The sequence below is a fragment of the Struthio camelus genome, chromosome 9 (assembly GCF_040807025.1).
Source record: "Struthio camelus isolate bStrCam1 chromosome 9, bStrCam1.hap1, whole genome shotgun sequence".
In the NCBI taxonomy this organism is placed as follows: Eukaryota; Metazoa; Chordata; class Aves; order Struthioniformes; family Struthionidae; genus Struthio; species Struthio camelus.
In genome coordinates, this window is record NC_090950.1 from 7,292,626 (window position 1) to 7,318,579 (window position 25,954).

General features: G+C 42.4%; 1 protein-coding gene across 1 annotated transcript in view; it reads left to right on the forward strand.

Annotated features, from left to right (window-relative positions):
• Nucleotides 1-3,907: 3,907 nt before the first annotated feature.
• Nucleotides 3,908-25,954, forward strand: part of FAM168B (family with sequence similarity 168 member B) — a 226,235-nt gene continuing 204,188 nt past the window's right edge. The window contains exon 1 of the mRNA XM_068953630.1: nt 3,908-4,283. The gene's annotated coding sequence lies outside the window, so the exon portion shown is untranslated. The remainder of the gene's footprint in view (nt 4,284-25,954) is intronic.

The following is a 25,954-nucleotide window of genomic DNA, read 5'->3' on the forward strand; positions in this document are numbered from 1 at the left end:
TGTGATCACTGTGAGTTTTGGTGGGCCAACGGGCTAACAGCTTTTTCGTTAACCTCAGTCTCTCCCTCCTCTGAAAACTGCTGGCAGGAACAGGGAGATGCAGAGAGCGAGATAAGCTGTGGCTTCTCGCTGATCTTTCCTCCCCAGCAAGCTCATGCAACTCCCACAAAGGGCATCCTCCTGCTCCTTTGCAAAGCTGATCCTAGCCTCTGTTTTCTAACGCAGAACTCCTCCCCTTTTTCGTCTAGTTCAGTTCTTTGGCATTCTCTTGGGTTTAATGCTTGGCGCCCTTTTTTTAGAAGAGAAAACTTTAAAAGGCTCTTATCAACAGTTTTGTCATGACAAGTTTATGACTTAACCTGAGGTTTTCAATCCCTGATGACAAACCTTTAGGAGGCTTTGAAAACGTCAGGCTAGATCATTAGGAAATGCCAACACGTAAAGACCCACTTCATGTCTGAACAGGGTCTATGAAGCCTCTTTATTAAAGTTCAGTGATGTAAAGGATTTATGGTGGTTAGAGTTTAAACCTAGGTTGCCAGTTTGGTAGTTAGGCCGTGATGGACAGTTGTTCATCATGTCGCCTACGGTTCTGTGGATGGATCGTCATAGTTGCTGTTTTCTATTTAAGGAATTCAGGCCTGGAGCATCTGATATGAACTGTATTGGAAGAGATGTGCCGAGCATCTGTTTGTACTAAAACAGTTACGGGTGCATGCTGTTGATCTAATCGCTTTCAGAAGCCCTTAAAAAAAGGAAAAATGTAGTTTTAGAAAAACAACGATGTTCATGAGCTGCTCAGATATTACATTAACAGAAGCCAAACACTTAAGCAATTAGGCAGATGTAGCCACCGTTTTTATAAAGGCATCAGAACAAAGTGCAATAAATGTTTAATCATCTGTTTTAATTAAGACTTGCTATTTATTCACTACCACAACGTCTGAGAAACTTAGAATGAAAAACAATGATTATTTTTATGTTGTGCAGTCGTAGGCACATTCCCTCCTTATAGGACAAGACCCAGAAGCTAGCAAGTCCCCTAAAAAACTTGTTTCAGACTTGTGGAAGAACTCCTTCCAGCTCGACGGGCTTTGGGCCCTGCCCAGGGAGGTTTCATGCAGCCTGCGAGGGAGGCAGAAAGGCAGCCTAGTCCTACCGGGCCTTAGCGCAGTGCCATCAACCTGACCGGCCCTGGGACTGGTGGGGTCTCGGCCCTGTCCGGTGCCCTGCTGCTCCCGCTCCCGAAGCCCTTTGCCTGGCGTTGCCTGCTGTGGGGTGTAGGTCAGGGTGGAAGAGTAGAGCATCTGATCCTCATTTCTGCGAAGGATGAGGAAGATGCCATGGCAGCTGCATGCGGAGGGAGATGAGGCTAATCCGAGGAGTGGAAAACGCTGTTGCCAAGTGTCACTGGTAGCCAGGCAGTGCCTTCCCTGATTTTGTTTGTACCACTTCAGTGGAATTATTCCTTCTTCGTCCTACTGGAAATGAGGTGCATGTGGCAAATGCAAATAATACTGAATAAAAATATAAATAGAGAGAGAGAGGTTATATAAAAATAGCACTGAGGAGCATCATTTCTGTCAGTATTTAACTTGCATAATTTTGAACCGAGAAATAATTTTTGTCCCTAAAGTGCTGGGTGTACTGGTAATAAGCTGTGATTGTCTTATTACTGCAGTAAATAGCACCATCTAGGGATCAGGACGGTTTTAAAGTCATCTGTTTGAACTGTGCATGGCAAGAAAGCTTTGAATGTCAGCTGTACAATGCACACTGTCCATATAACAAATCTTTTTTTAGGTTTATTATGTAACTATGGGCAAACACATGGATATATGTAAACTGAGGGAAAGATTAGATGTCCTCTCCAGCAGTACGAAGCTTAAATGAAAAGAGTGTAGTTGTAGTTACAAACAGCAAGCACAGAGATCCTGTTCTTTGGAGCTGTGGCCTTCAGCCGGTGCTAATGCAGCTAACGGGTCTTGAGTCTTGCCAGTTCCATCACAGGTGTTTCCAAATATTTGTGCCAAGAGCATAGTAATTTACTCTGTGGTGCCTGTAGAGAAAATTGGAACTGCCACCTATGCTGCTTTAAAATCTCTCCTTGTCTGGGGAATGCAAAAGGGGAAACAGTACTAACTTTTATTACAGTGGAGCCAGATGACTGCAGCAGAGGCCAGAGCTTTTCAAACAAAATTTGTATGTATGATGAGGCACTTTTTGCCCTGGCATTTACTGGGAGTGTGTTGGGCAGAGTTGGGTTTATAATCTTGATTCTTCTGGGTTTTCCGGACCCAATCCGATACTCTTTTAAGCAATAGGCAGCTTTCAAATAAATAAATGAAAACTAAAAACTTGGAGGCAAAAACCAAATAAAATAGACAAGAGTCAAAACTGAGGTAACAAATAACAAACTTGGATTTTATGAAATAATCTTTTAAAGGTACTAAGCTTTGTATACCCGGCTGCATTAATTTATTTTCTTTTAACTTAAATATCTTCTCTGTGCCATAGAGAGCGCTTGGCCTCCAGGCGTGTTCTGGTCAGGCCTGTTACCAAGAGGCGGTCCAGAGCAGCTGTGTGCAGGTGGCACTGAATTGGCCTTGTGTCAGCCCCAACCACCTGTGGACAGAAAGGTCTGTGATAGCAAGGCAGCTGTAGCCTCTCTCTCAGGAAGGTCTTCAGACCCTGAAACCTGTAGTTTGGATATTTGGACCTTGAGAGGTTTGGTTGCTCTCTCCTCTTGCCATCAGCTGCATGACAGAGTATGGCCTGATCGGAGGGCACTGATAGCTCCTAAGAAACCCCAGCCTGTAAATACGCAGAAGAGCTACGACTGTCTTCCAGCTACTGCCAGACTGGTTGCACTTGTCTGTTTTTTCCCCATCAATATCTCAAAGGCAGAAGCTCAGTGCATGCAGGATTAAACTAGCCATTGAATTAGTAGGACTTGTTCTGTGTGAATTTGTTTTGAGAAGAACTTATATGTGTCAAATATTGTTTCAGCTCAGTAGCTGCTCTGCAGTTGCATCTGGTCTCTCTCAAGCTATTTGTACTGGTAAATATTAAAATTTGACTGTATTAATAAAATTTTAGTCATGAATGCAAGTTGCACAGGGTCTTCACTATGCTTACATAAACTGTTCATGTACCATATTGTTACTGTGGATGCGTTTGATGCAACTGATGTCGCTATTTGAGTACTGCTTTGAGAGAGAGAAGTAACTGTTCTCCTGCTTGAATATAATGCTTTTGGTCATCTTTGAAGCTCCTGCTCTTGAAGCAATAATGTTGGGTCAGGTTTCAGTAAAATTCTAGCTGGCCGCAACAGCATCCTGTTTAAATCAATGGTTCGAGCCTGGCTGAGTTAAAATGCCAAATTAAACTTTCATCATCTTATTTTTTTTTCTATGCTTTCATTTCAATAAGTTGTGATGAAGAAAGTTTTACCATTAGATACGAGCAATCAGCTTCATGATGTTACATTACTATTAAGGCATTCATTTACCTCTTCAGTACTGCTGTCATGTGCACTATATTTTATATTTCTATATTTTTGCATAACTCATAGGAATCACTAGCATAGTAAAAGTACTGGCTTTCCAATCATTCTGTAAATCCCAAGAGTTTTTCTTGCATGGCTTGACTGAAGATTATTGGTGTTTAATTTTTATATCAGCAGTGTGTTAGACACTGTCCGAGCATTCACAAAGCATGTTCTCATCTAAACAATAGTCTTTAAGTATGATACCAGCACTGTCGTGGATTCTCTCCTCTTTGTGGTTGCCCTTATCTGTCTCCCTGCGCTGCAGAATCACACGGAGCTGGAGGCAATCTTGTTCGCTCCCCTGTGAGAGGCCCTTGTTCACATAATTTCTGCCTGGTATCAGGAGATTAGGGACAGAAAAGCTGAGGTGTTTGCTTAAATGCAGGGACTACGTTTCTAAACTGGTCTTGAAAGCCTCTACTGCTGGAAACTCTACAGCTCCTTCAAGCAATTTCTTAAAGATACTCTAATTTTTGAAGAACTCCTACTGACTCATGTTAGCCTTGGAAACTGAGTTTTTCCTGAATACTCTGTTTCTTTCTGTTCCTAGGTAGTGTCCCGAACACGGCCATAGTCCTGCAGCGAGTTCCCCGTGACAGATCTTTGAGCTGCACAGTGCCGGGGTTTCCAGACACAGACCTCCTACCAAGGAAGCTCTTTTGCTTTATTTTCATGAAGGCTGGCAGCTGTACTGTTTTCACTGCTCATCATGAGTGTTAATTGCTGCCTTCAGGTGAGTTAATGTTGACTAGTTTGCTAAAATGAGTTTATACTGTCTAATCTTGAGAAATATATGCAGCCTAAACTTTTCATTACATTTCTCATTGTTGTAGAGCAATGCTGCCTCCTGGGGTTGCCAGCATCTTTAATGGTAATTAAACTATGGATCTTCTGAGAAGGGGCACTTAATTGGTGGGAAAAAATTATTGTCTTGGGAAGCGTATAGATCTCCAATTACTGATGATAAAACTGTACATGTGAAACATGCCTCCTCTGGAATGGCGTTGTTCCAGAGCAGGGGGAATTTTCCCCCGGGAAATCTCTCCTCTTTTCCTTTGGAGCAGAGCAGGGAACGTATCCCCTTGTGTCCCTTTCAGGAATGGATTGTGCCCCCCAAATGTGTGTCAGTGCCGCTCTGCAGGACAGGCAGAGGGCAAGGCGCTCTCCTCAGCTGTCTGTCAGGAGTGGTTTGATATCAGGAGTTTAGGGGCAGAGAAGCTGAGGCGTTTGCTTGAATCAGGCGCTACGATAGATCAGATCTAGAGTTAGACCCCAAGTGCCTGTTCTTAAATTTGCTGCATCGTTTGCGTTCTTGCAGGAAGCTCATAGCAGAGCAAAGCGTAGCTGGCTATGTTTATTTCTGTTTGTTTTGAATTTCTTAGTGTTACTTAAGATAGTGACTGTCTGTTCAGTAACTTAGGTTTTCCTATTGCATGTGGCTACAATGATTTCAAAGGTACCCTGTGATGTTTGTTACCTTATACTGCCTCTTCACTTAAAAGCTGACTGAGCACAAGAGAACGGGCAGCGCTGTTTAGTCAAATGTTGCAGCTGCCACACTCTTGTTCTGCACTATTAACGCTTTAGAAGGGATTTTTTGGTCTTTCAGTGCCAGAGCACTGGCTTAGAGCATTATAGACTTGTCCCATTTATATCACGAGGCTGGCTATTCCTGGGGTAGATGCAACAGAAATTCAAGGGTTGCTTACAATAATATTCCTTTTTCTTTGTTTGCACAATCTCTTTCCTCCATTTCCTGTGAGCTTCCTCACTGAAGGGAGAGTACTAACTGCAAATGGTTATAGACCTACTGTTCCTCACTGGCCTGCTAAGAGTGACTGCCGTAAAGCAGAGAATAACTCCTCTTGATTCAAACCATGGAGCCCTGGGATGATCTTTGCAGAATATAACAGAGCAAGAGAATGTGTACCTCCTAGACACGTTGCTTCTATAATGACCCCTACTTAGGGATGGAACATAAAAGCCATTATTTAGCCCTAATTGCCACAGTTTCATTAGTCTGACACAACCTTTCTCAGGAACTGTAACTCTGATTTGTCAGTTAAGCGCAGAACTAAATGATTGCTCTCAAAAATTGGTGTAGACCTGCTCTGATAAGAGTCAGAATTTTCTACCCTTTTTACGGCTCAGGATGGAGCTTGATCATTAAATGACTCCTCTAGTCTTTGAGAAATGAGACACCTGACTTTGAGATTCCCTTCCATCATTAGCTCTTTTCTGTAGAAGCATGTTAACAGCCGTATCTTCAAAGCACTATGCAGGGAATCAACCACAGGATTTGTGCTAATAACGGCAGAAGATGCACAACTAAATCTCCGCCTACTCTGTTAAGAACTTACCTTTTGCTACCTCAGGGTTATCTTTTGAAAAGTAACATTTATTTTTGTGTTCAAATTATTTTCTTTAAACTGTCTGCCTTGTCAAGAGAAGGGTAAGCCTGCTTTTTTTTGTATGCCTCCACTTGAATGAGCAGTGCCTGTGAAATAACACTCGAAGCAATGCAAGTTTTAAAACCTGCATCCGTTCATTAACTAGACGTTCTTGTCTGAATCTATCTTGATACGGTTATTAACCGGCAGCAGAAAATAGATAATCAAGAACTGAAAATGAAGATTGCTATGTATTTTGTTTAAGTAGGCAAAACAGAGATAGCTTTACAAACACATTTTCAAAAACTCATGCAAAGAGAAGAGGGGTGGCTGTGAAAGACCCTTCTACAATTAAAATGTATGTATTGGTTTAGAATTAGTAAGTCATTCACAACCTTCCTTGGCAAGAAGCTGTTAGATGCATGTTTTCTGTAGGGTGGCTTTAACCAAAGAAAAGTAGAGAGGAAGAAATAAAGGACGATCACGGAAGAGAGGGTTTGATTCTTCAGCAGGACTTTTCAGGCTGAGGGCAAGAGTGACTCTGTGAGGCTGGACCAAGGTCTGTCTCACCTAATACTTTACCCCTGGCTACGGTCAGTGGTTGAAGGCTGTAAGGTGATACAGAAATGCGTCAGAGATCCAGTAACGCTTTCACAGAATAGTCTCCCAGTGGCCAGCAGGTTCAGGCTCAGGGGCTTCCTGAACCAGAGTTGAGATGTTTATGCTTTGCAGCCCATGTTAGATTGCTTTTCCATTAATGCATTCAGTTACTTTCGAAGCCGTGTAAACTTCTGCATTTCCAGTGTCCTGTAGCAGCGAATTCCTTGCTTGGCAGCATTCGGTAAAGAATCACCTGATTTTATTTTCTTTTGAGTCTGCCTCTTGCCTTTTGTTTGGTCTGCTTCTTGCTAAATTAATCTGATTCCTTAAAGGTATTAAGAGGTAATAGCGACTCAGAGGCCATAATGGTATATGTACAGTTAGGATTGTGTTTTCTCAGCTAGGTCACAAGCAGGTTGGGGCAGTACCTCTCCAGAGATGAGGGGTGCTGGAGGTGAAGGGCACCAGCTGGGTTAGCTGTATCATTGCTCCCTCGTTCAGAGTTGCGGCTGACTTTCTCCACTACATCCGTTCAGAACAGCCCTGTACAATGTGTGCATTGAATTAGGGGACTGAGAAGTGAGCAGGTGTGAACGCTCAGGACAGGCAAATCTCGCTGAACAATCTGTGTTCATTTGTCGTGTGTGGGCATTATAGTAAAGACAAGGACAATGAAATTTATTGCTAGATGTAACAGAAACTTTGGAAGCACAACTGAAAATTATTTCTAATACACTTCCTGATTAAATACAATCAGAACTGAAATGCAGCCTGTGTGACTATTTCATTTATTTAATAAGGAAAAAATCTTGGATTACCAATGGTATGGATGAACTGTTACCATGCGCAACTAGATTTCGGAAACAGATTATTTGGACCTCAGGCAATTTATGGTTTATGTACTTACTGTCAATCTTCATCTTTAAATGCTAGTGACAGAAGATAGATGTTCATATGCAGCAACTCTTTTCCCTGAATTCCTTTTCATACCGTTTGAATGGACAAGTCGAAATACATTCCCCTCTAACCGTCAAAAGCAGGGTGCTGTTGTGTAACAGATCTTGCTCTCTGGTCAGAGCAGGAAAAAGTCACGTTCTATTCCAGGGAAACTTCTCCAAGGGAATCGTGAACCAGTGGATGTGTCCAGTGCTGTAAGCCTTTCACTTGCAGTATCTCACTGGCCTTTGTGGCAGGCCTGTGAATTGCATCAGATTGGATGCCTTGTGGAGTTGGACCTGAATACAACATTAAAAATTGATCTGAGGGCAAATAGTTGGTTTCTGCTTTTCTTAGGATTGAAGAGCAAACCCAGTGTGCCTATACATCAAGAAAGATGTTTTCCTTTGTACTTGTATCGATCATCTTTGTTCAAAGATGATACTATTCTTTTATTGATAAACTGTTAGTCTGCGTTTTTGACAACTGTCCTTTAAATTAAACAGTTGCCTCAAATACGTAGCTATAAATGTCCTTTCTCTGGTTTATTGACGAAACATGTCACAGAAATATGGATCCCTGCTCCTAAATTTAGCAATACTTGGCTTGTTAATAATTTCAGAGATCTGCAGTGGACTGTTGCAGAAATACACTGCAAAATCAGTATGCCTTACGTAAATTTGCAGTCCAGATAAAACAGAAATATACCTTCTGCGTTTGTGTGTATCTGTGTTGTAGCTTTAGCATAATTGCGTATAGACAATAATGAATGTTGGTTGTGTCACAGATAGAAGCCTTTCAATAACGCTAACTTCAGCCTCGTTGCTCTGCAGCCTGCAGTGAGCGAGAGGTTATGACTGAAGGGAGAATTTGGTTTGCGTGAGCTTTCGCTGACGCCTTTCTGTGGTTTTGTGTCTTACTGCATCGTGTCCGTGCACCGCTGGAACTATTGGACAAAGCAGTTGCTCGTTAGCAGGGATTTTTCAAGGCATACAGTTCAGAGATGATTATTTGAGTCTCCGCTGGCAATCACAGTATGTTTATCCATGTCACCTAACTCATCTGCAATAGTGATTTAAGTTAACAGAAGGAGAGAGAGGAATCGGCTCCTTAGTAGAATGAGAAATCAAAGACAGGCCCAGTTGCTGAAGATGCTTGTAAACAGCATGAGCACGAGTGCTTAAAGGAGTGCTAGACAATTAATGGCCAGCAAAAGGGAGCTGGATTATTAAGAATAGCTTTGTTCTTAAGCTACAAAGATCACAACTTGATCATGCTGTGTTCATGAATTTTCCAGTTTCCCCTCGTAGGGAAATGCTCCCTTTTTAAAGTAAAACAAGGTCAGAAAGCGAGGGAGTGATTCAAGTTTCTGGTTGGGAAAAGAGTCTTTTCCAATGTGTTTGAGAGGGTGGTTCGCTGAGGTAGCCACACTAATGTGTGATCAGGTAGCCTGCTTGCCTCACTGCTGGCTTGCATTCGTTGTCATCATGTGGAAACTACAGTAACTGGCAAAGTTACTTGGGGAAAGTGTTGGATGGAGTAATTGCTCCTCATGCTTGGCAGTAGCTGGAGAAGAGGAAACATCATCATCGTGTGAACACAAGTATCTGAGCCCTGGACTATAATTTGTGCATATTTGAAGGCTGTACTATCTCAGCTGTAGTGCTAAGTGGAAGTTAGAAAAGAGGGATGGGGAGAATATCTACAAACAGAAACGTTTTTCATTTGAAATGTCCTTTTTATCAGTTTTCATTTGTAGCTTGTTGTTTGATTGCCATCCTGATTGTGAATTTGCCTTTCCTACCTTCTGGCTCAGGAAAACGCCAAGCTCTCCAGTGTCTTAATGACAAGTTTTTAGTTCCTGCCTTTACCTGGGGAATGTCTTCTAGAAATTTGTGTCAGGATAGATGGAGGAAAGAGGATACTGCTGAGGAAGCAATGATAAGACAGACAGCAAAGGAGACACAACTGGGTAGTTGCTGAGCCCAAGATTACCATGCGGCCTCCCAAAAGATGCACAGTGGCACAGTTCATACACTGACCTCTGAAAGCCAAAATGTGTGATGTGCTGAAGACTTTAAAGGTCTTAATAAGCTGTGGTGATTGTAAGGTGGTAATCATGATGCAGGGACCTCAAAGCAGGTGTTTTTCACCTACTTAAGTGTTAGTCTGTACCCATGCTGATGATTAGAGTGTCTGCAAGAGACATAGGCTACTGGTAGGCATAGGCCAGAGCAGTGATGTTCAGTAGCCTGCTGAACATCGCAAATGTTTTTGATGCAAATTTAATTAATGCTCAGGAACAGAGTGTAAATTTAACTGCTGCTCTGCTTCCTCCTGAGAGCTAGGGTTGTCATCAGATGAGAAAGGGAATTAGTTCAAACTGAAGTTGTTCCTGCGTCCTTTGTGTTGGTGCCTAGTGTACTAGTGCAGATACGCTGATGGCCGTGTGAGGGACGAACCATGTAGCTGCTGCTTCTATTACTTAGAGTTATTTGAGTGCGTTATTGGAAACATGACTGAAGAAAGAGCCTCAAGAGAAACATCATTTTTTGTGAGAGACCCAGGAAAAGAACAATCAGATAATCCTACTCACTGCATTTCAGACAACATAATACACTGCAAGATGTCACAGCAGGATTCATATTGTATTATTTATTCAATAGTTATCATTTAGAAATGATGAGAAGCTGTGCTCTGGAACCATTCTGTTTCAGTCATTCACGGGATCTGGATTTACATTCTTGCGTCAGTCAGGGCAGTACTGCCATAATCGGGATGCGCTGACTTTCATCTTGATATACAAATAGACAGCGGTATCCCACCCTCCTGCAGGCCTCTATTGGAAAGGATCGGTAGAAACAGGAGACTTCACAAGTTGCATCAATTGCTTTTGAAAGCAGAGGTATGTAACCACCTCTTGAGAATCTCCAGGAAAAGGCGGTAAAGTACAACAGCGTTCTAGCTTACGCTCCTCTTCCCCCCACTCCCCCCTGGCAGCAGTTAATGATTTATATTACTGTACGGCTCTGTAGCCGGGCCTCTGCTTAGGGACGCTAGTATGGAAAAGCCATTAATGGTGCTCAGACAAGTAGTAATTCATATGCACGTTTTGCACAAGAATTGCCCTGAGGTTTCACCTGCTCCCTGTCACGAGCTTAGCGTATGCTACGGTGAGTATGGCCAAAGCTGCGCTGCAGGGATAGGATTGTTTTCGAGCAGGAGTGGCTCTTGCAGCACTGCCAGGTTTTTCCCCTTTGTGCACTTAGTGCAGTTGTACGAGCTCTGTGGTCTCCATTAACGTTAAGGCGAAGCGGCGTGGATGAAGAACCAGGAAACAGCAATTGCTTTCAAGTGATTCTACAGAACAAGTGTGGGGGCAGATTTTTAGAAACTTAAAAGATATGTTCTACCAAAGCAGCCTCAAACTCCCTAGACCTTGCTTCAAGTGGTTCAGTGTGCAGCACAGTGTAGGCATATTGTCATCCCCTTACTAATTCTAGGGAGTTTATGTGGCTTCAAAGACGTAAAAGGTATTATCTGTTTGTTAACACATCCGTGCATAAAGTGATATTTAAATATGAGCTTTTGGGGTGTATTTACTCTCCGAAGAGCTTCCCTCAGTAAGGAGTGACTCCCTCCACTGATGATAACTGTTGAGGTTGAGAACTTCCATGACTCTAGTTGATGTAATTGTGGGCAGCGGTACAGCAGAAACGCATTGCACCTCGCCTTTCATCCGTCGTCTGGGAGACGATTTAAGGTCAGATCTACTAAAAAGCAAGCTTTATTGTCTGCAGAATTTAGCCGGGGTGGGGACATAGTACGGGTAGGTGATACACTCAAAATTCAGTTGAATCTTTACAACTTTTACTGGTAGATTTAATAACACTTCATGATTAAAAAAATGAGCAAAACATGACCTTTCTGGAATTATGGAATACTTTCCTCACTTTTGGTATCAGCTGTGCAAAGAGACAGGCTCAGAGAGAGGATTAAATCACACTGGAAGTAAACGAAAATATGTTGAACATGAGATTTTGGAGGTCATTTTTCTGGTGGGAGTTCCACACATAGCTGACTGACTCGACATGGTCGAGGAGGATGTTGTCAGTGAAAATTTGCCTTGCAAAAAAAAAAAAAAAAGTGGGGGAGGGTTAGGGTTTAAACTGTCACTTGAACATAATATCTGGAGCAGCATCCATTATGGATATGGTTCATGTGGAGATGTGTTTATACTTGGAGTCCTATCGCAGAAGGTGACATGGCAGCGGTACTGCGAAAGCTGAAGGATGCCCCAGCGTATTCACCAACAGTTGAGTCTCTGTATGCAGAACTATGCTGGGCGCTTCCCATATGGAGAGCTGTATTTAGCAACTCCAGTTTCATTCCTTCTTTCCAACTTGTTTTTTTTTTTCATCTGCAGTCTGTTTCTTAAAAATCTACCTGTTGTCCTTTGGGTTTTTTCTATAAGGTTAATTCTAAGATGGTGAATACAGCGAGAGTAACCGACTGGTTTGCGTGTGCCTATAGTAATATTCGCGACCAGGTGGTGAACTTACAGGCCATTAGGTGTTCTTTGGTAACTGCATGTTGGTGCATCTGTCTCCAGAACAAATGTGAGCTGTGCAGCCTGCTTTTGCTGGGGGGTATTGTAACTTGGTGATTTTGGTCCAGCTGTGGAATGACAGGATGCTCAGGGGGAGATACTGATGATCCATGTGAATTGTAGACTTGCACAGTAACTTTGTACTGAGTTACGATGCAGTTATCCTCAAATTTCTAGCTATGGTGCAGGACTCTAAATTCAAAAGATCTACACATGTTAAATTCTATAGATGCAGAGTTGGAGTACCCAGATATACTTAACCCTGTCATTAGGGCACCTTAACCCACTGAACCCCCCCCCCCCCCAGCTATTGAAGTTTGAATTCAGGTTTCTTGGTGCTTGTGATCTTCTGTTAAACTATTTTAATGTACTTTTTATCTCCTTCCTCCTTTCTTCCATCCCTCTTTGTATCAGTGCAGCACAAGGCTCTGACCACATTACAGTTAAAAAACAATGAGAAATTGTATTGTAAAAAAGCAGTTGAACACGAAATATCGTGCAGTAAAACGCTTTTTATCTGTTCAGACTTTGAAGAAATGTCCACTACTAAATAATTGGAGCACAAATAGTAATTCTAAAATGTCTTCATTTTTAACTGTGCCTGGCTTTCAGTAATTGGGCGAGGCAGGAAATATAAGTTCTGTTATGTCTGGGAGTAATTTCTTCTGGATCATAGAGCCTATTTTTAATTTGATACACAAATTATTTATTCGATAAATTCTTGAGACCCTTGAGAGGATCTTGGTACCCTTGAGGGCTGATGCCCTCAGAGCAAATAAGGACATCCTTTATTCTTAGTGTGGGAAAGAAGTTGAATCCCTCAAATCATAAACTACTGTTTTTTTTCCCCCAGAGTTTCAAGGAGCACGTCTGTAATGAATATTTTCATTTGGAGGTGTCCGGGAGAAGCTGGATGTCAGCATATCCCTCCCTGCTCCAATAGAGGTTACTTAGTAAAACCGAGAATAGGACATTTGATCCAAACTTAGGTGTGTGTAACTTTCAGGGCAGAATCTCAACTGCAAGAGGTCCCTTCTGTTGTTCTCCTTTGACGCTAATCAATGACTCGATGCGAAGCCCTGATGTTCACTGCAGAATGTGTCAAAGATTGGTCCAGGGCAGTTGTGTCAACTTGTGCCACTATAGCGTCTTGTTGTTATGCTTTCCAGTGACTGCTTGCTACCGGAAACAACGTTCTTGCCAGTACGAAGGGAGCCGGTTTTGGTGGAAGAAGAGAGAAGGCATCTTTCTGATCCTTTCCTGTTGTGTGGGAGGGGAAGTTTGATTGTGTGGACAACAGACATTTTAAAGAAGGCATAAAGATGAAACTAGCCCTTTGAGCTCTAGAATTATTCTCTCTGTTCAAAGCAGAGATCTGTTGACGCTCTGTAGGATTTGGTCAGCAGCCATTGCAACCGAGGCGTGAAGGTGACAGTAGGGTGAAGCACACCTGCGAGGTCACAGCCCAAGGGAAATGACCACACGAAGGCATAAGTACGTGCATTGGAATTTTTAGGCTTCCTCTCTCATTTATGTGTGTTTTCTTGCTAGACATCAATGTTTAAATGCATCAAAGAATATTTTGAATATGTTCTGTGCAGCACCATCTTTCCAAAGCGACCACACCCTTTAATCTTCCCCACAAAGGCCGTTCTTGTGGCTGCTATGCTAACGCTACCTAATTTGAATTTTGACAGAAAGACTTGACAGTATTTCTACTGAGGCCCTGAAATGACCAGTTTCCCGCTTTCAGCGACTGCAGCAAATGACTGTTTTCAGCAATAAAAGCAATGTGGGAATAAGCTGGTGGGTTTTCATCCAGAAAAGCAAATTGATTTCAAATTTCACTCTACTTACATTGATGACTAAGGTAGCAAGTTTGGGAAGGACTCGGCATGGTTTCTTTTGTACCAGCCTATCAGGCCGTATCCTCAGGACTCTGCTAATAAATTGTCCAGTGTATTAAGGATGAGATTCTGTGAGTGCTTCTAAAGGGCAAGTTTGGCACTTCAGACCAGCAGGGTGAGGAAAATGAGAAATAATTTTTATGCTGTCCTAATAAGGAGCTTGTTCTGTGGGCTCTGCTGTCTTTAGACCTCCTTGAGGATTTATTTTTTTTCATTGTTGTCTGTCAGCCACTGTGGTTTCTCGAGTTGGTGAACATAACCCTGATACGTTCGGGGCTTGCAGTAGGGTCTTTGAAAAGGACCTTAGGTCAGTCCGTCTTCCCCCAAGACGGTGCCAAAGGTACACTGACACTTGGTGAAGGAGCTAGACTGAATGGGGGCATCTCACCTTAAATCCTGAAGAAAACAGAGTACTGACTAACTGAGATTCCAAAATGAGGAGATGGATGCCAGTCTTGTGAGATGAGGTCCGTCTTTTTCTTCTTCTTGTTTGCTTGCTTGTTTAACGTTCTGCTGCAGAAGGCTTATTTCTTAAGGAAACAAGATGATTCCCTACTCTGGTGGCTTCAGGAGTGGTACGCTTAGTTCTTCCAGATTTCTGTTTCTTTATCTTTGGTGTGGTTAATTTTTCTGACTGTCCTGTACGTGTAGCGTTAGATGTTGAAGAGACCTTTCTGAAATATAAACTTTGCCCAACATCTACTGAATTCAGTGGAAGTCCTTGCTGGTTGTTAATATTGTTTGGAGGTCATCTGAAATATCTGATTTGATCATCTTTAATAAAAACATTCCTCTGTCTCAAACAGTCTTACATTTCTTCAACAGTCTTACAATATCTTCATCTTTAATATTTCAGTTCCGTTAATCTCTCTGATGTACGTTTGACTTGTGTTATCTGTGCCATAATTAATGCAACAAACGCTGTGCAGTCCTCTCTTCCAGGTTTTCCGTAGGACAAAACAGGTGTCTGAAAATGTTAGGGAGGTATTTTTAAGAAGAAAAACTTTGCCTATTCTGTCTATTTTTTACTTGAAAATCAAAATCATTATTGAAACTTGAAAACTTAATTTGGCCAGTTCAATGAAAAAACAGAATGAAATATTTGTGAAAGTTTCTGTTTAAAAACTGTAATTTTGCTCTTTGGATTTTTTTTTAATAGAACCATTTAAAAAAAAAAAAAAAAGCTGTATTAGAGTCCTGAGTGCATCAACCGGTTACTCTTGCTTGGTCCTTGCCCGGGCTCTGTTGTAGGTATGCCTGTGCCCAGCTGTGCTGATCCCGATTCTGACACTCGGCTCTATGAAGCAAAGTGCTTTAAGTCTAGCTGAGGTCCAGTTTAGCATTTCAGTTTCATAAGACAGCCTCCTTTTAAGTGTTCTGTTCACCAGACATGCTGACAGCTTATGTTTTTGCTTTGTAGCCTTAGACTGGTTTTTTCGTTGGACCTTTCCTTGTACTGCACCACCTCTGCTCCGAAATACTCTGCCCTTTGAGATGTTGGCAGCCCCTAACTTTTGCGACTGGCTCACTGAACTGTGATTAAGCATGAGTCATTTCAAAAGTCCAGCATTAATGCTGTCTGTAATAATTGCAATATTCTCCCCTCAAATGACTGCAGCAGAGCTACGGTGACTGTAAGCATTCACAGTGGTGCTAGAGGTGTGACTGCCCGCTTGCTTGCGGCAAGGACTGTTCTTGCGGGGCTTAGAAAAAGGTGCTCTAAAACCAGCAGAAGTACTGTTGATGCCAAAGCTAACTAGCTTCCATCTGGTAATCTTTGCTGCTTGCCTTGAAAGGAAAAGGTGTCTGCTTTTCATTCCACGCTTCCAGCGTTGTATCAAGTCATGCTGTCAATTTGACCTGTTCCTTGACTGCTCGTTTTTGACTTCGGAGAGGTGGGGAAGAGGGGGTCCCCAGAGTTTGCCTGTCTGTTTTGTACAACAAAAGTTGAGCTGGGAGTCAAAGTGCAAACATTAACTTAAGTGATAATTTAAAAAAAAAAAAAAAGACAGTAGTTAACAATTGCTGCTTTCACACTGGACGACAACGGTAATTTTTTTTATTGTGAAAGAGGACAGTGTTGCTATTGGAGATAATACTGGTAGATTATCTTGTGTAAGGGTAGGCTTGTTTTAGGTTTGTTTCGTTCTGACCAGAGAAGAATTTTTTTAAATCACTTTTTGCTGAGTTTCATGGAGTTAACCCTCTCTTTGATGTATTAAATAGAAGATTTTCTTGGCATTCACTTCCTGTTCTTCCAGGGGATCAATTTCCAGCATATTCTGAGGCCAGGATTTATAAAGGGCCAAGTCCACACACTGTTATTGTCCACAGGAGCGTGGGTAGGTTCATGGCTTTTCCAAAAACTGAAGCGGAGGCTTTGAAACATAGACAGGCATGACTGTTCACTTTTTTCCTGAGGTGGTGTGTCATTAAAGCAGTGCGCTTGGCTGCGTAAAGGGGCCCCTTCGTTCAGAGCGTCTTGGTGGATTTTCTCCGGGTGGACTCGACTAGAAAGGGCAGTAATAGCTGAAGGTGAGACAGACTTAAGTGCCACAAGAACCGCAAAGTGTGGCCAGCCTAACCTCCTAGAGATTAAACGGGCACCAGCAGGGCAGCCTGCTTTCAAATTCAGTTTGACACAGTGGATTGAGCAATTTTTTTTTTTTTTTTAAATATAAAAAGCTGTTTCCTTGACTATCAGAAGACCTGATTAGTCATTTCCAGGCTAGGTAGGATTTAGCAAGAGTAAAGTAAACCAGTATTCGGGGGAGCATAGCACTGGATAGTCTGGGACTGAATTTACTGTAGACTGGAATAACACAGGCAGCCTGAATCCTGGAGCGGCAGAGACCTTGTGTGGAGGTAGCAACGCTGTGACTCCAGAAGAGCAGGGAGGGTGGCATGGGGAAGCTGCCCCTTCACACTGATTTCTGGTCTAGATCTGTCCATGTTCTCTGCCGCTGTCCAAGCACAATATGTGTATTGTAATTTGTGGTATGGTGTGACCCACAGTTTTGGAAATAAATGTGAGTACCTGAACTTTTTGCCTGTTCTGAACTACTGAGGTAATGCTGTTTTCTAAAGCAACTTAGCAGAGGGTTAATCGGGTTGGTGACTGAGAGCAATTTCTGCATCTAAATGAGCAAATAGGGTCTGTGAGAGAAAAATGAATGAACTTCTTTAAAGACGGAGAGGATACTTAATGAAAATATGAAAAAAGCTATTAAAAATAAATTGTTCTCAATATCCACTGGGTATAGAAGCAGTTACAAAAATTGCAAGAAAAACTGTTTAGTGGTGAATATGGTTCAACGTGTTACGGAACGTGGGCTCAGGCTCCATAGGGATTAGTAAGGATAGGATAGGCATGTTGTTCAGGAGCGGTGTCAGGTAGCTGAACTTAGGCTGGAGTGCGAGAGGAAGGACGCAATGTCCTTTCAACTATGTTTTCTCTTATTTCCTGGCATGTGTACCTTTCCATTGGAAAGCCATGAATGGTTTTAATGTTTGGACTAGTAAACAGCGAGGAAAAATGTGAACATTGGATTGATGCATTCTTTGAAAGGTGGGGAATTCTAAAGCCACAAAAATGTAAGGCTGGCAGTTAAAAACAGGAAGAAAAAACCTATGAAGCAGTGCTTCTAGCATAAAATGTAGGGGACCACTTACGCAAAGACAGAAGGAATGTCAGTGACCTCAAAGATCTGATCTAGTGTTGTTTTACTCTGCTTTGTATTGATTTTTACCCTATTTTTTGTTCATTTCCATTTACACATGCATAAACATATTGAAATTACCTCCTGTGAGTAACTTCTTCCAGTCAACCCTGCTAAAACTAGCAGGGTTGCTTTGGATGCTTATTTCAGTCTTCACTCCTAAATCCGTGATGATTTCCAGGCATCAGTCAGCGCAAAGAACTTTGCGGTTGTGGAGATGAAGCTGAAATGCCGCTGTCCATGCTGGCTTTGGGAAATTAGCGGCAGTGAGTTTGGAGCCATCCACTGCTGCCTGTAAAGTCTCTTTTCCAAGTGAAAGCCCGGCTGTAAGGGTTCTCATTATCTACTGGGAAAGCATTATCAGATGTACGGTTAATCCGGGAGCCACACTCCTGAAAGGGCTGGTTATCTCAGGAAGCATGGCTACAAAAAGGTGTCCTCAAATCAAGCAGGGGAGAGAAGAACGGAGCTTGTTTGGAGGAGAGAGGCCCTTCCTCCAAGAAAAGGGATTTCCCAGGCTGATTCTGTTAGGCAGTTGGGAGCCTTTGAAGAGGCAGGTGAGAAGGGACTCTGAGCTGGCCTCTGTAATGGGGAGAGAGCAGTAGGAGCGTGTGTTAAAAGCCCAAGGTTTATTAGGGGCAAAGACTGACCCTAAGCAGTGGGGGGGACTATTTACTCCCTACACCTGGTGGCAGTGAGTGGTGAGCTCGCTTTCTGTCCTTGCTCTGTGATCTCTGAGGCTTGAGAGCAGGAAACACAGAACAGGAGAATCCATATTACGCATGCAAAACACGAGCGTGCCAAGAGCTATCTGCATGCAGCAAAAGCGCGCTCAGAAAAGCTCATCGGTACTTGTACAAGCACATGTGGGTTTTGTCTGGTATGTGTGGACCGAGTGAAGGACCTGTGAGCAGGAGAGAGCAGAGCTAGGCATCGCCCAGCCTCACGCTGAAGGTCTCTTGCTGGAGCTGCAAGAGAACCCTTTTGGTTTGCACCTGTATTACTGTTGTAGGCCTTAATGGGCAATGTTATCTATTACTGTGCTGCATCAATACCTTACTCTCTTTGATACCATGTTTTATGCCCTCGTTCATGCTAAAGATCAAATCCAGTCTGTAAAATGTTTTATTTCTTGGGAGCTGTGCTCCTTTTTTGGGAGCTGCTTGATAAACAATGTAGTTATCTGTAGGGGGAGAGAGACAGCGATGCCCAGCAGTTCTGAAGCTGGAGCCCTGTACCCCGAGGTGAAAAAAGTGTACTGCTCCAGCTGTTGTACAAAAGTAGAGATTCAGGTAGGTTGTTCTAGGGAACTGGGAGTCCCCTAGGAAGTAACAGTGTATTCGAACAGTCTGATGTTTATGCTCAGTACTAGGTAATCCTCCTGTGCCTGGAGATGATTTAAAATTAAAAAAAAAACAAAAAGAACAAAAAACCCCCCACCCTTGACGGTGCTTAACACATACTCATCAGAACCCTCTCCCTTCCTCTTGTGCCTGTACATATGTATTCATCCGTATGCTCTTTTAAGGTGTCTTTTTTTTTTTCTTCAGAAGTTTGCTGCAGCAGTATTTTTTTTCTTCTTCTTTTATTCCTGCATTACGGAGTGCTTTTGTATGGAAGAAGGCAATTTCATAGTAGGAAGCTGTAAAATTGACACCTATATAACTGGCTATTTGAGTTGCCTTGTGGGAAGGCCATAGGGGAAGAAAGGTTGTTCCTGCTGACTCTGAGCCAGTTTCTGCTGGGAACGTTCAGTAGCTGTAGTGTCAGGTGAGCTGCTGATGCTGCCTGAGTGAACATCATCCTCAGTTTTCCCTCAAACAGTGCCATCACGATAAGCTCTGGATGTGCAAAAAAAAAAATGGCTGTGTTATCTTTTTGTGCATAGTCTAATAACCTCAGTTACCAAGTTGGGACAGCTGTCCAATATACCTTAAAGCTTTCAAATTGCCCAGATCCTTAAGATGCCGTGAAAACGTGTTGGTGAAAGAAAAAAGGTTTCTGAGATTTTTAAGCTTTAACGTGCGCAAGGATTCCACAGAAAAGATGGGATGCAAACAGGCTCATTTTTCTGAGACTTTTTGACAAACTGATTGAACTGAAGTTCATCAGAAAAGTGCTTGTGCAGCGGTGCTAGGATCCTGGAGAGAAGAGGAACAGGCACGTGCTGCCTGGTGCTTCCTCCTCACCCCTGCTTTAATGCCCTCTCCTGCTGAGGCAAGGCCAGAGGAGGCCTGTTATTTGTGCAATTTGGGGGCTGAAAGAAGAGTATCTAGTTAGCCTACAGAAAGGCTTGGAAATGACTGGAGACAGTAAATAGGTGATAGTGAAATAGGTGTGTAAGTAGGGGTTGCTTCTGTACTTTTGACTGAGGTTCAGGATAGGGACAAAAGAACTGCTCTGTAGCCTGCCTGAGAAGTAAGGATAAATTATATATATTCTAGCTGTAGCTTAAATGTATTTTTGCCTGGGAAACTACTTTTGCCCTATTCTTGCAAACGTTTGCCTGTGTTTCTCTTTAACGCAAGCTCATACGTTAGCACGGATTGGGCCTGTTCTATGTTGAAGATGGAAGCATGTGGGTGAACGCAGGTTTGGATTTGGCATGGGTGAATGACACTTGAAAACTTGCTTGGCGATGCATTCATATGGCAGTATATAAATCCAATTTTAATTGTGCCATTCCATTTGTAATTTCAATATGTAACTAGTTTCTTGGCAAATAAGAAAGTAGGGAAATGTTTAAAAAAAACCCGCATTTTAAACAATTCTTGTAATTTAACAAATTATCAACTATTTATAAAGTGCAAGTGCAGCCAGAATTACCTTTTTCCCTGATAATATGAACTTTTAATTAACTTAATTAATGAAATGCATATCCCAAACAGTTTATATCGGGAAGACAATCCATCAGTTTTATCTTTAAAAAAGCAATTAAATGAATGCCAGTGTAACTTTGAGACCATTTTTTATTTATAGAACCTCTTTTAACTTTTCTAATGAGTCTGTTTCCCCCATGGATCTCCCCGAGCTCAGGCACACTCCCACGGCGGCCGCTTCAGGAGATAGGGCTCCCCTGGAGTCCTGAACTCTCACCTCCGTTGTAGTCACGAGAGTGGGGTGGTTTGGGCTGCTTAATCATATCTCTTCCCAGTTGTGCATCTGTACTATTTATTTATTCTCCTTGGGTGCAGAAGTTGATAGCAAACTGGAAAACTTCCCGTCTGCTTATGTTGAAGCACTGACCTAACAAGCGCTACCCTCCTGAGTTGAAGGGGTCTCTGGCTGGTGTACCTTGTACTGATCCTCATGGCTGACTTGGACGCTCCCTTAAATTATTCTGAAAATCTTAGTATTTGCTGGTGTCGCCCTTTCCCTCTCTCTCCAGATCTTTGTATTGTCTTACTCTCTGTCCTTCTCATGTTGATCTGTATTTTTTTTAATACAACTGAACAACAAATAAAACTGGACTCATGCGAGTTGTTAGAAAATACCAGGTGCACAAATCTGAAGGATTGCCACTTTTGATTTTAGCTTCCATCCAAAAGTCCTTGGAAGAGCGTTGGATGCTGGGCTTTAACAAATGCTTAAGAAAAGAATAAAATGACTGAAACAGGAACTACAAGTAGGTAGTTACAATGCATGAGAGGACTTCTGCTTCAAAACCACCAGGAAATTAGATATCCTCGAGGACTGATATCCCAGTGACTCAGCTGATTTGGATAGCCTTGGCAATTAGAGACAGCAATTTGGGTCTGTGAACCCCAGCAGGGGAGAGGCTTTCTGTACCAGGGTTTTTGAGCAGCTCCAGAGCTTGTGTACCATAGCAAACAAGCACTGTTAGAACTGCCTGCAAAACAGGAGGGGCGAGAAGGAATCCGCTCCGAGCGGTAGGTTGCTTTCTGGCACCTCTACGTTTCTTCCTACGTGGATCTTTCGGCAAAGCCACAAACCTAGCTCACAATTGGTTAATTATAATTACCTGAATGCCTACTTTATAGTAAAGATCATCCTCTTTTGCGCTATTTTATGGATGAATGCTTTTATGGAATAGAGTCTGATATTGGGATGTGCTCTTCTAATTGACCTTTTCAGCTGTCTCAACATTAGATTGCAAATTCTGGTGATGAGCTGAACAGCCGCTCTGTAATAAATGCAAGTGCAGAGGGAGGACGCAAGGGAGTGACAAACCGAGCAGGGTGCCTGCTCTGCCTTGCACAGGTGCCCAAATCGTCTTTCCAGCTCTTTTTGAAAAGAAACATGCTGTGTCACCCATAGCCCGTAGACAGGGCCACGAAGCTTGCAGAAGAGCATTAAAATGTTAATACCAAAAGCTGTGCAGCGTTTTCAAGATGACTTTGATGTTAGCCAGAGTCTGCAACTGAAAATTAGTCTAATGGAAACTACTGGGTGCCAAGTGTGACAACATCCCAGAAGGGCCTGTCTGAGACTTTGCTGTGCCTGTCCGGGATTGTGGGTTTGCCTCTGTTTTATAACCAAATTTGGCTGGCTCTTGATTTCCTACCAAAAGTGTTTCAGGCCTCTTTCCCCTGCTTGTTCGTTCCTTCTCTGCCCACTCTCTACCATAGCTAACCCAAGTCTGATTTCTAGTCTCTGCTTGTGGCTGCTGGAGAATTGAAATGGAGAATGGATGAGGGAGGCTGTCTTGTGTTTTCAGAATATCTGAATTGCCCGGACTTGGGCTTTTCTGGTTCCTTTTGGAAGCCATGGCTGCCTCCACGTTTTTTGCTTTACCTGATTCTCTAGTCCAGCCTAATTTTTCCATCCCTGATGTGCGCTTTCTCCTCATCCTGAGATTCCCTTACACTATCAGAACCAGGTCTGCCAAGCAACCCCCAGTTACTTGTAGGTTCCTGCTTGTCCCTGTCAAAGCTCAGCTAGTGGTTTTGCACTAGGGAGCAAATGTACTGTTATTTGTTACGCTATGACTGGTCAACTGGTTCGTCACCAGTTTCCATCTTCTGCCAGTCCTTATTGGTACCTTTAAATGCTACAGCAAAGCTTAATGCCGTGGCTTGTGCTGCTGATGGGGTCAGTCCCAGTCTTCCCTTCTCTCTCGCGTGCTCCCAGCCGCAAGCAGCTCTGGTGCTGCTTTGACCCCACAGTGAAATGATTCAATTTGCTAATCCCACAGAAAACTACTCACTTTTCTTTTTGGGTGCCGGATTAGCATGTTGGCTTTGCCCCTGCAGACTCATGAAATGGAGATCAGTGAGGAGGATGAGAGGAGCAGCAGAGAGCCTCCTCCTTTTGGTAGTGGTGAGCTATGAGATTAGGTCTTGTAAACCACCAGCACAAGCTCGTTCAAAGCATATTTGCTTTTTGTTTCATTCACAGATGATGCAGAATAAAACTGCCCACTTCTGTGGTGGTGGGTCCCCAGAGCAGAAAGCATGAGTGATGCATACACTCTGTAGCAGAAATAGGTGCAAGTCCTTCAGCACCTTGTGTGTTCACAATAGCTGTGAAAAACTGTGGTCTTTCCTACAGAAATCCTTTGATTTTTATCTTTAAGTCTTCATTCTCCCTTTGGAGTCTTTTTCACAGAATTTACTTGTGCAGCCTTTTCTACGTGGAGTTAGCGGAGAGGTGTTTATTACATTGTGAGAGGAATATAAAGTAGATAGAATTTCTTCCTTTTTCAGTATAAACCATTTTCAGTATAAACCTCTGATTTCAAGGATGTGTATGATGTCCTGAAAAGACTTGACTTAAAAATAGTCATTTGGAAGAGATGTTTGTGGGCATTTATCTCTGAAATCAGTGATGTGCTTTGCAATTTATCAAGGATGCAAAAAATGTATCTGCTTTTCATGTGCCTTTTTATCTGTTCCTAATAGCTCTAAACTTTTGGAAATGAATATGATAAGACACGCATGCTTAGGCATCTTGATGGAGGTGCTGAGAAACAGAACCTTGTTGAACAAATAACCTTTCTGTCTTTAGTTCAGTGATCCTTCCCAACTGTAAGTAATAGCACAGAGATCTCTGGCCTCAAGGCACATCTTCCTTTGTTCTTTGTTTATAGTGATTTCCATCTTTTGATTTGTCTTTCAACCTCATTCTGCTTTTTCACAGTGTAATCACTGGCAGATTAAAAATTGATGGCAATCAAGAGATTAAGTCATTGTCTAAAGTCATACTGGCATATTATTTTATTCTGTGTCATGCTGATGGCATGTGTTTTAACAAAACTGTAGATTTAAATCTTGCAGAAGCTTCAGCTTTAGATGAGGACTGCTTAGATGCTAAGATCTTGATAGTTAGCTTGGGGGGGGGGGGGACGCGCAAGCATTATGTCCACAATCTTTCAGAAGTGGAAACAAACTTTTTATTTAAGCTGCATACTACTGGGAAAAGCAGTAAGGATAATTTAGGAAATGTAGCGAGTGCCACATGAAGAAATTCTTGAAGCGTCCACTTACTATTGTGGACTGGTTGTTATTATGGGTATTGCCTCCTGCATCAACCTTTTGCTAATGCGTGCAGACCTGAGCACACCTTTCAATTGAATTCTAAGTTCTTAATGATATATCGTGCCGAAATTGAGCCTTATTTTTTTCTGAAGTGGAATAATAGAGAAACTGAATAAGAGAAAAATAAATGAAAGGTAGATTAATAGCAGCAATAACACCTAAGGGCAGCTCCTGGTTCCCCCACATTCCTGCATGCTAGGATGGTATCCTCTAGTAGCCGTTTCCAAACTGGACTTAATTCATGCCTGCTCTTTCAGGCAAGTTAGGCTTAACACGTATTGCTGAGAAAATCTCCCTGTTGGTTTAGAACAGTGCTGCGGCGCGGCCCTCCAAAGGCTGCGTTCGAAAGCATGAGCTTCCTGCGTGTTAGGTCTTGCTCTTGTCGCTCGGGAAGAGACAGGGAGCTGTATGTCCTACGCCTGAGACCACAGCAGTGCTTGCAAAAGACCTCTAGGACATAAATCTGATTTCTTTGTTTTGAACTGAAAAGATGAATGAAAGAGCTATTTCAGACTGATTTAAAAAAAAAAAAAGGGGGGGGGGGAGAAGTTAAAAAGCTAGTAGAAATCCAGGCTGTAAAAATGTTGACCATGTTTTGAGAAATATTCCTGTGCTTATGCTCTTTTCAGTTCTTGGTACTGTACATGCTAGTGCCTCTTGTGAACTGAATTAGTACTTCCTTCTCCCAGTGAATTCAGGTTTTTAGCTCGTTCAGGGAAGCACGGATGGATCTAATGGCTGAAAAATTTTTATGGCAGAAATGAAAACAAGTCTGAATAAATCCATTTTTTAAAAATCGTATCTAGAAAACACTAGCTCAGTTTAGTTCCCCATATCCCTGTAGGAAAAAAAAGTATTGCTACCAGAATGATTAATAGCCTCAGTGTCTGTTGCAGAGCCGGGAAAAAGATCATCCAAGTTTCTATTATAAATAAAATTACAGAGAGCGAGTTGGTGCCCTGTTTAATTGTGCTTTAAATATTACCCAGCAAATTTAACTACACATGATGCAGTTTTTAAGCAGAGATATTTGAGCCATGTGTCCTAGCTGCAGAATTAATTTAGGCTCTTTAGTGGTTGTTGCTGCTGTCGATGTACAAATGCTACTTTTATCTGTGCACAACACCCTCTTAAATGATTTTGATCTTTAAGCCAAGTGATCAAGCTGCAGGCATACGCTAGATTTTGGTTACTCCTTTCTTTCATTCCCCGTTTTGCAGGTGGGATATAGACAGCTTGTTTCAGTGCTGATAGTCTCCTATAGCTTTCTACAACTTCCCAGCATGCCCTAAAGGGCAGACAACTCCCTCCACAGTTTACTGGAGGAAGACAGAGTACCTCAACCTAAAAGCCCACCTTATTACCTTTGCCCAGAAAACCCATCTGTTATACCTTCTTTGACATCTTTGTGTCACGTGGCTGGAAAAACGCTGGTGAAAATGTAGTAACTCATCTAGCTTTTCTGTGGGGCTGTTGGAGCATCAGCTGAACTAATCCAAGTTCTCAGGCCCTAGCGATTGCTAGCTCTGTGGTGAAAAGGTACCTGAAAGATGAATAGACCAGATGGACAAATGAGCCAAGTGGATAAACGGATATTGCAAGATTTACACAGTGCCTAAAATCAGTTCATTCAGGATCATGGACAATGTTACCCCTATGCAAGAGATTTATTTTGATGTTTTTGAATTCCATTGGTGAGTGATAGTAGGTTTTTTTTTGAATGATGGACTGGATTTGAACAGGTCA